Consider the following 10,140-nt stretch of genomic DNA (forward strand, 5'->3'; position numbering starts at 1 on the left):
TGTTTCTGAAATAAAAATAAATTATAAAAAAATGAAAAATAATTAAACTAAAATCGTTGTATCTTCTGTCTCTAAAATTAAAGCTTCAGACCTGGTCTCTAGTAGACTAGACCCCTTTTCCCTTTATTGCAGTTATTCAGGCAATAAAAGGTACGAACTTTGTCGCAATAGCCTGACTAGTTTCCGAAATCGTAGACTCAAAGAACAATTCCATGCTATCAAGTCTAAAGTCAGGGTCATTCACTGTCTGTGAAACGAAAATTCCTGTTCAAAATGAACTTTCCATAGGAACTTGCAACTCCTATAAATAACACTTTATAGTTGTTCTTTCATTAGGTTCGTGGGAATTTATGCTTGTTAATAAATTCACTTGTGAATAGGTACTTTCAATAATCAACGATTTTAATGCCAATGAATTTATATCATTGACTAGCTGAAACGCCGCTCGGGTGGAGTTTAGAAAATTGAGGGGGAGGTTGAATTAAATTTTTCTCTCCGTAAGAACCATCCTCGTACTTCAAGAAAAAAAAAGATTTAGCGAAATCGTTCAGCTGTTCTCGAGATTTGAGATGAGCAACACATTTAGCGATTCATTTTTATATTATAGAAGATATGTTTCACTAGATGCGGCGTTTCATATTATTGGACCTAGCAACATGTTCCAACGATCCTGTCAATCATCAGACTGCGTCTAGCTAAAGCTGAGAATCAACGTACACTTAATAGAGTCGTGTGCGTAAATATAGTATCGGAACCCCACCTCATTGGGTAGGTATTATCAGAAGATAACACTCACCATTATAATACCTATTATTGTAGCAATAAAAAAGACGTCTCAGAGAGCGAATGCAAGTAAACCTAGGGTTCCTTCTAAGTTTATATTTTCATCTAAACCAACTAGCAAACATAAAATAAAAATAAAAAACAATTTAGTTCAATTTTAAGCTTTAAAAATTCACTATGTAACTAAACCTGGTCTGCATATAACACTACATTTTTCATTTCAGTTTGGTAACAATCCAATCAATTTTTTAACTTTACGTCATAAGGGAATGGGTATGCACCAACGGTGTTAGTATTCATCCGAACTAGTTTTTCATTCACACAGAGTTGCATTTTTTAAGCTTTACAGTGCAAAAAACCAGCCAAGTGCGAGTCTGGCTCGCGCACCGAGAGTTCCGTGCTACAGTCGTATTTTTTTGACATTTTGCACGATAAATTCAAAAACTATGATGCATAAAAATAAATAAAAATCTGTTTTAAAATGCACAGGTAAAGACCTATCATATGATACCCCACTTGATATAGTTATCATACTTCGAAAATTCATCGATATAAATGACAAGATATGCCCAAGCGAACAAAACTTTTCACGGTTTTGAAACCAAATTAATCAGCGCCACCTCTTCAATACTAATGAACGACCCGTTTGAAATCCAGACGTCACTGAGTTTGCATTGAGCCACCAAATGAGGCAATGAGTCGGTGCCATTTTGTTTGTTTAATGGTCCTGTCCATACGAAGTAATATATAAGTCAATGCGAAAATTGAAAATACTAATTATTAATTCATGACCACAATTTCATTTTTTTTGTGTGATGTACCTAACCACAAAAAACGTTCACGGTTTTCAGATTTTTCCCCTTATGATCAATTAATTAAGTTTCATGATTCTAAGTCAACGGGAAGTACCCTATAGGTTTCTTGACAGACCGACAGACAGACAGACAGACAACAAAGTGATCCTATAAGGGTTCCGTTTTTCATTTTGAGGTACGGAACCCTAAAAATTACCAATGGATGGATGGAGGTACTAACTACCAACATGCCAGTGGCAGTGACATATTATATTATGAACTGTCACTATGGATTTCCTGTAAAAGTTACATTTTTAATTCATATATCATAGGAAGAGGTTAGCCACCGAATCCAACTCAACTGGGCAGCGTTCGAGATGTCTTCTAGTCCAAATTACTCAGGCTTGAAGACCAAAGTCTTCAAACAATAAGTACGTGTTACCAGTAATGACATAGCTTAATGATATAATATGGACCCAAGACATAGTCGCTTACTATGGGCATTATAAGAAAACTCAAAGTGAGTCATTCAGCGGGCGATGGAAAGAGCTATGCTTGGAGTTTCTCTTACGTGTTCAAATCTGAAATGTTGAGATCCTTAGTAACCGATATAACCCAACGGGTTGCGAAGCTGAAGTAGCAATGGGCGGGGCACATTATTAAAAAAACCGATAGACGATGGGGTCCCAAAGTGATAGAATGACGACCTTGCACCGGAAAGCGTAGCATTGGCAGAGACCTTCACCCACTAGGTGGACAGACGGACGACGAGTTGCAGGGAGCCGCTAAATGTAGGCGGCGCAAAAACCGTGCCGTGTGAAAGTTTTCTGAAAGAAAGGGAAACGCCCATTCGTGAAAGGGTTTTGGCCAAAGTGCATCTATCAATGAAATTAACGTTAGGCATTAGGACTGAGATCACAGATCAAGAAACAAGCATTATTTTGGCCATAAAACTTGAAGGAACTTTTATAAACCTTTATGTTTATTTGTTTTCTCAGTAAGAATTATTGCAATATACCTATTCCTGTCATTACGAGCTGAATTAGTTGTGTATCTTTTAATTACGCACAAACCGTTCCGAGCAATATTTCAGTCATTAAATAAGTTTTTTTTTGTATTCATAACATTAATGGATGATATTTGGCCAAAAATGGGCGTTTCCTTTTATCACGTCTATTGGTCGATAACGACGTAGAATAACACATACGAAATTGATGCTAATAGACCTATTTACTGACAGAAAATACTAGTTCCAGTTAAGTTCCGGAAAGCCTAATAAAATATGATTAAAACTTTCAGCATCGAGAATTTATCTACAAAGTTGCAGTTTATTTTAATTTAGCGTAACTGAGGGCAGATAAAATAAATTCACTCTAAGTGAAACTTATAAGCATTAAGTGTAAATTCGATGCCCAATTGGAACGTAACTAACGGAATAGAGATTTCCGTCTGGCTGTAGGGGGTTGTACTACGTAACATATAATTAAGGGATGCATTGAGATAGTCGCAATGTTTATTATTAATTACCCGAATACAGAAGTATCATCATTGCTGGCACACTACTGAGCCTGGATCTCCTTTCATAACGAGAAGGGTTAAGCCATAGTCTGCCACGCTGGCCAAGTGCGGATTGGCAGATTTCACACACCTTTAAGGCCATTATGGAGAACTCTCAGATACTTAATTGCTTAAAACGCACGTAGCTCCGGAAAGTTCGAAGGGCATGCCCGGAATTGAACACCGGACCACCGGCTGGGAGGCCGACGTCTTAACCAGTAGGATATCACCGCAGTATACATATAAATTACTAGCTGATGCCCGCGACTTCGTCCGCGTGGATTTACGTATTTCAATATCCCGCGGAACTCTTTTATTTTCCGGGATAAAAAGTAGCTTATTTGTTAATCCAGGGTACCTATAATCTATCTCCATTCCAAAGTTTAGCCAAATCCGTCCAGTAGTTTTTGCGTGAAGGAGTAACAAAGTAACGAACATACACACACACACACACATACAAACTTTCGCCTTTATAATATTAGTCGGGATGAAACAGTATGTAATATGTATATAATTATATCGTATGAGTGTAAGTTTGTCATTTTCCCTCGTATATCCAAACTCCTCATTAGATTTTGATAAAGAAATTACAAACAAAATAAAACAAGAAAAAATTAAAAGTTGAAACAAATCTGTCAAGCTTGATTGGCTATTTCTTCTGGGACTCTCTCACAACAACTTTGGCTGTCACGTGAATCGTCAGACCTCAAGACGCTTTGTGCAGATTGCAATAGTGCCGATAAATAATAGTAATTAATTGATTTCATAGGAGTTTCCTAATATAGACATGGAAAGTGTTCAACGATCGTTGAGATTTTAAAACATTTTCTGTGTTTTACTGCAGGAAAAGTAGGTTTATTTTGATTATTTGTTTGGGAAATTATTTTGCGTAGTTGAATACCTATCTAAATTTTACAGCATCCACCACCATCATCATCATGATCAGCCCATCGCCAGCTCACGAGTCTCCTATCCGAATTCATCAAGATTAAAAAACCGCGCATATCACGGATCGCCGTCGGATTTTTTTCACATTTTGCACGATAAATCAAAAACTATTATGCATAAAAGTAAATACAAATCTGTATTAGAATATACAGGACGTAAAGCCCTTTCATGATATCCCACTTTATTTATCCTACTTTGAAAATTAAAAATACTAATGAACACATTTTGATTATATATTTTTTGTGATGTTATCTCAAATTCACGGTTTTCAGATTTATTCCTTTACTTGTTTTATAAGACCTACCTAGGTCAACAGGAAGTACCCTATAGGTTTTCTTGACAGACACGACGGACAGACGGACAGACAGACGACAAAGTGATCCTCTAAGGGTTCCTTTTTTTCTTTTTGAGGTACGGAACCTTTCGGAATTTTAGCATACAACTTAGTTATTCGAATAAGAAAATAAAAGTTAATTAGGTGTAACTGGTAAATTCAATTGTACCTAGACCCTATTAAAAAGATAGCAACACCGACCGTCATAAAGAAGTTACAATTTAAGCTGTAATTTACTCAACGTCTTCCGTCTTTTTAAAGAAATGGCAGAGCAAAAGAATTTCTATTCCAGTATTTTTAAAATTGCAACTAAGGACGACTATTCTTTGGTATCAATGAGAAGTAAGACCATAGCTTGTTAGTTGAGAAACAATTTAAGCGTTACGCCACGATTACGATGCGATATCAGATTGTATGCGATTATTATTGGCAATTTTGAATCTGGAAAATCTTGATTCTTCATTGAAAATCCTGTCTTACAGCACAAAGACAATTTTCTATGAAGAATAAAGATTATTATCATAGAATCAAGATCGACAACTATTATTGTACCCCGACTCGTAGGGATAAATTCGCGTTTAAGTTGAAAGATAATAATATTAGAAAGTTGGCACATAGCCGCCGTAGCCCAACATGTAAGTACATCTAGCTTTAGTTAGTTAGTTAGTTTAGTTTTATAGTAGTATTTAGTTTAGTTTAGTTTTATATTAGTTATTTTATAGTAGTAAGTACATCTAGCTTTAGTTAGGTAGTTAGTTTTATCGTATTAACATTAATTATACTATTGTAAAGCTACAAATACGAATATGATTTTAAATTATCTGTAGATGAACCCTAACTTAATTAAATATAATAACTAGGAAATAAAATAACTCGAAAATACACAGAATTATTGATGTAAAAACAAAATCCACTCGAACACCGAATGAATATTCATTTTAACGAACATTATAAATGGTAACATTTATTCAAGCAGTCAATCAACATAATAAAACGTACGTGAACATTAACGTGCATTAATATAATTTAATACATTGAAATTATATTCGCCCTGACCGCGCCAATTTGTTATGAAACATTCTACGTTATAATTTGGCAATTATTCAATTTCGCAGAGTAGGTATTGTAAAATTAATTTTGGTTACATCAGGAAATATGAAAGCACTACTTGACTTTCTGTATTAAATTTTATTTATCAACTTCAACCAAGCTGCATTATAGTGGAAGAACGTGCATGTGAATATTTTGTTCAACTATAGGTAGGTAATTTGTCACCGGACCTTTTTTTTCGGATTGTGTAAACTATGTAACTGATTGTGTCCGCCTCAGGAAAGTCCAAAAGTCATTTGTGGGTATTGGTATTACCTTTTTATAATAAAATCCCGCAAACTATTTTGGACTTACCTTTGCACAAGTTTAAAAAATCTATTAAAAATATGCTCCTGAAAAAAGCATATTATACAATTGAAGATTATCTAAATGATAAAAGAGCGTGGATTTGACCTGCAGCTCGTTCCAGCAACGCACAAGACTACAAATACTATTTTATACATGGCATAATCTTGTACCTATATCAAATATTTGAAAAGAGCAACCGCCGAGTTTCTTGCTGGTTCTTCTCGGCAGGAAAGGCATTCCGAACCAGTGGTAGATGCATCCGACTATTCGTAAGCACTTGTAAAAGTTTATACGAATAAAAAAGATTTTCATTTCATTTCATTTCATGTCACTATAAACCGACACAGGGTCACCAGGAGAGGTGGTGAATGCGAATCTCTACATGGGTGTAGTCTCTATATTATGAAATCGAACATCGATGTCTAACGGCATCGTCTATGAGACGTTGAGATTTATGTCGGATAAATGGATATATTGGTCTAGATTAGATCGTACTCTCCCGAAATCGTGGGACGAATCCACATCCGGGTGACGTCAAAAATTAAAGACCTTGTCTTCGCCGACGAAGATGCTATGCTATGAATAGGTTATAGATGAGTACTTCCCTTGTTCTACTAGAATCTAGTGCATTATTATAAAATATTTTATTTATTATTCGTTGTCTTATTATCGTGGTCGTAACACAATCGTGGTTCTTAACCTGTGGATTTGACCTGTAGCTCGTTCCGGTAATGCGTGCGTGGGACTGCAATTATGTACTTTAATGGCATAATATTATATATTATCAAATCTTTGAAAAGAGCAACCGCCTGTAACTGAACCAGTTGTAGATGCATTTGACAACTCAAAAGTACTTTTAAAAGTTTAATTGAATAAAAAAAAAATTACTTTCTTTTTTTAACACAATCGGTTAAGACACAGCGTATAACGTAAACTGCGCAAGACAGCGCGCAGCGCAGAGTAGCGCGTGCAGTTGCGTAGCTGGTGTAGTGTGACGTTCTTCATAATATTCGTAGTTGTCGTGCTGCTGCGGTCATGTGTTGCTGCTTCTTATCTTATATTTTAATACATATTTTTCTAGATTGACTTTAACCTGATTTAACCCAGCTGAGTGAGTAATTTTTATCGGTATGGCTTTGAAAATATACACAGATTGTTACAAGCTAGACAAGATATAGTATATTTGTTAAATATTGTCTTTTAAGTGTCGTTACATTTTCTCAAAATCGTAACCGTGTCGTTAATGTCACGTAAGTATACAATAAATATATATCTTCTGACGGATTGTGACCTGGAGCGTCTCAAGAACAAACCCTCTCTGGTGGCAAGATTTAAAATTACAGTGGAATAGAGCTAGTCGCTGACAACATTTGAGTTGCGCTCAAATTAGTTCTCTACTTCGCTTTTCTTAAAATCTATTTGGAATAAGTGCGATGCATTATTACTATTCTTTTGATTTCAACTTCTTCAGTGCAGTAATGCTTTTATCACAAATCTTGTCACAAGAGTTTTATTTAATTGCATTAATCACTATCACTACCTAAGTACCTACCCATATTATAAATGTGAAATTGCGTTTGTTTGTTGGTTTGTCCTCCAATCACATCGCAACGGAGCAACGGATTGACGTGATGTTTTGCATGTGTATAGTGAAAAGTGACATACGCTACTTTTTATCCCGGAAAACCAAACAGTTCCCACAGGATTTTTAACATCCGAAATCCACGCGGACGAAGGCGTCTACTAGTTACTTATATTATAAAAAATCCATATCACATTACATTAATAAACTGTTTTGTATTAATGAATGTACATACTTCCAATAACACTGTAAACGTGTATAAGTCCCGCAAATTGCTAATGCGCGTGGCCGCCAAAGTAACGTCAGCACTAGACTGAAGTTTCGAGCTGATGGTATATTTTTACTTAAATATACGTCAAATGACGTCAAAATGACGTCATTTCAATGTTAATAAGACATGGTTCCAGCGCAATAGCAATTTGTGGGACTATAATCGTAGTTGTAACCCAATAATTTTATAGTGTCATTGAAACTACAAATTAATGATTATTACGTTTTAAACATTCAATATCCTGAATAAGAGCATATTATAGCGAGTGGTATCTATTGGCAATAATATCAAACTAAGTATGACTAGGTATGATAGTTTTCTTAAAATTGCATTGCTTACATTTCAAAATCTACGCAAAACAGCTCTATTTATATTTTTAATTAAAGAGTTCTCGTCTAGCAAATGGTACGTATAAATATTTGCAAATTAGTGAAATCGTAACTGAAGCGGTGGCTTGCTTCATTAGTGTCGATTAATCACCCCTGCCGTCCTTCAGGCGGCCCTGAGCCCGCTACAATAGGGTGCGGCCAAAATTTAAGAGATCTAATTAAAACTTTAGACTATCAAGCTTTTTCGAAATCCGATTAGTATTTGGTTATTTCGCTTTGCTAGAATTTGGTTACCTACTATATGATTGAAATACTATATAGCCTACTAAACATAACATACTAAGTAGATAGCCTAGTGGATAGGGCATCCGCTTCCTAATCGGAGGTCGGGGATCGATCCCGGGCACGCTCCTCTAACTTTTCGGAGTAACGTGCGTTTTAAGTAATTAAGTATCACTTGCTTTACCGGTGAAGGAAAACATCGTGAGGAAACCGGCATGCCTGAGAGTTCGCCATAATGTTCTCAGAGATATGTGAAGTCTGCCAATCCGCACTTGGCTAGCGTGGTAGACTATGGCCAAACTGTCACCTCGCACCGGAAAGCGTGGCATTGGCAGACCCTACCACTATGTGGACATACGATGCCAAACTAATTGCAACTTGCAAGAAGCCTGGATTTAGGCGATGCAAGACCGTGGCGTGTCAAAGGCTCTACAAAAGGCCTATGTCCAGCTGTGGACGTGTATGAATTGATGATAACGAAGACGATGATGTCATGTCACTTTTAAGTAATTAATTAATTTGTAACTAGCTTATGCTCGCGACTTCGTCCGCGTGGACTTCACAAATTTAAACCCCTATTTCACCACCTTAGGTGCTGAATTTTCACAAATCCTTTCTTAGCGGATGCCTACGTCATAATAGCTATTTGCATGCCGAATTTGGGCCCGATCTGTCCAGTAGTTTAAACTGTGTGTTGATAGATCAGTCAGTGACTCACTAAGTCAGTCAACTTTTCCTTTTATATCCCTATTTAGATTAAGATTATAGAATTACAGATTTTCTAATAAAATGTGAACAGAAAAAATTATTAAAGAATCCCTTATATGGATCACGCCTGTCTGTCTATGGCTGTGTCTAAATACATATTATGCGTTAATTTTTATTTTGCATTTTAGAAACATGGAACGAAAGTTTAAATAGGTATCGCACTATACGGACGAAAATCGCTGGCACTCCGACAGAACATTTTCGCTAAGTGAAATTACGTAAACTAAAAGAACGTCAGAATGGTCAGTTAAATTCTATATTGCGCTGTTTTGAAAAAGTTAGTTAGGGATAACCGGAACGGAGTGGAGTTGCTTAATTTTATCTTTTTAGTTGCTCAATTTAATCTTTTTGCTGAAACTCTTTTTGCTGGCGAAATGTTGTGGAAAATAACTGGGATGTTTTTCACTTGTTTAGTGTCTGTTCAGACGGACCACATCACAACCCAAATACAGCGACAAATATTGTAAGGAAACGCAAACTTCCATTTTAGGGTGTTACCACAATTTGCAGTCGAGTATAACAGGTGCCACGGACTCGTGGGCAATACCTAAAGCTCAGCGATAAAATGATCCATCCTTAGTAATTTCTGCCTGCCACGAACACTGAACAGTTATTCGTGCCTGAAGTTTCAGGCTGCTGTAGCACAGTTCACGATCACGACAGTTAGAGAACTTGTAACAAAACGTCGAGGCTTCGATGTCACTGGCAGGCCTCAAATGTTCCTACATTTGACACTAGGTAGCCTATGAATCGTCTATTTTAATTTGATTTTATATTGGCTATGGTTGCCATGCCCAATATTTGACATATCGTCGATTCAGGATCAAGCCGAGAGTTCCCTCACTCTAGTTCACTCTGGCTGTAGCATCGAGTAGTAGATAGACTGCTGTCACACGACGTGGCGACATTTAACTCTATGATGTGACCCGTCTGAATAGACACTTAGCGTTGAAACTTTTCTTAAAATAGAAGTGCTGAGTTATTAACTTCGTTACATTAAATTTTATCTGCGCTCTGAAATTTTTTTTCGTACATTACTTAATTACTGTTTAGCCTAAATTATAATATTTAATAAAATGTTGCGTTATAACATT

This window comes from Maniola hyperantus, chromosome 7, assembly GCF_902806685.2.
Source record: "Maniola hyperantus chromosome 7, iAphHyp1.2, whole genome shotgun sequence".
Lineage (NCBI taxonomy): Eukaryota > Metazoa > Arthropoda > Insecta > Lepidoptera > Nymphalidae > Maniola > Maniola hyperantus.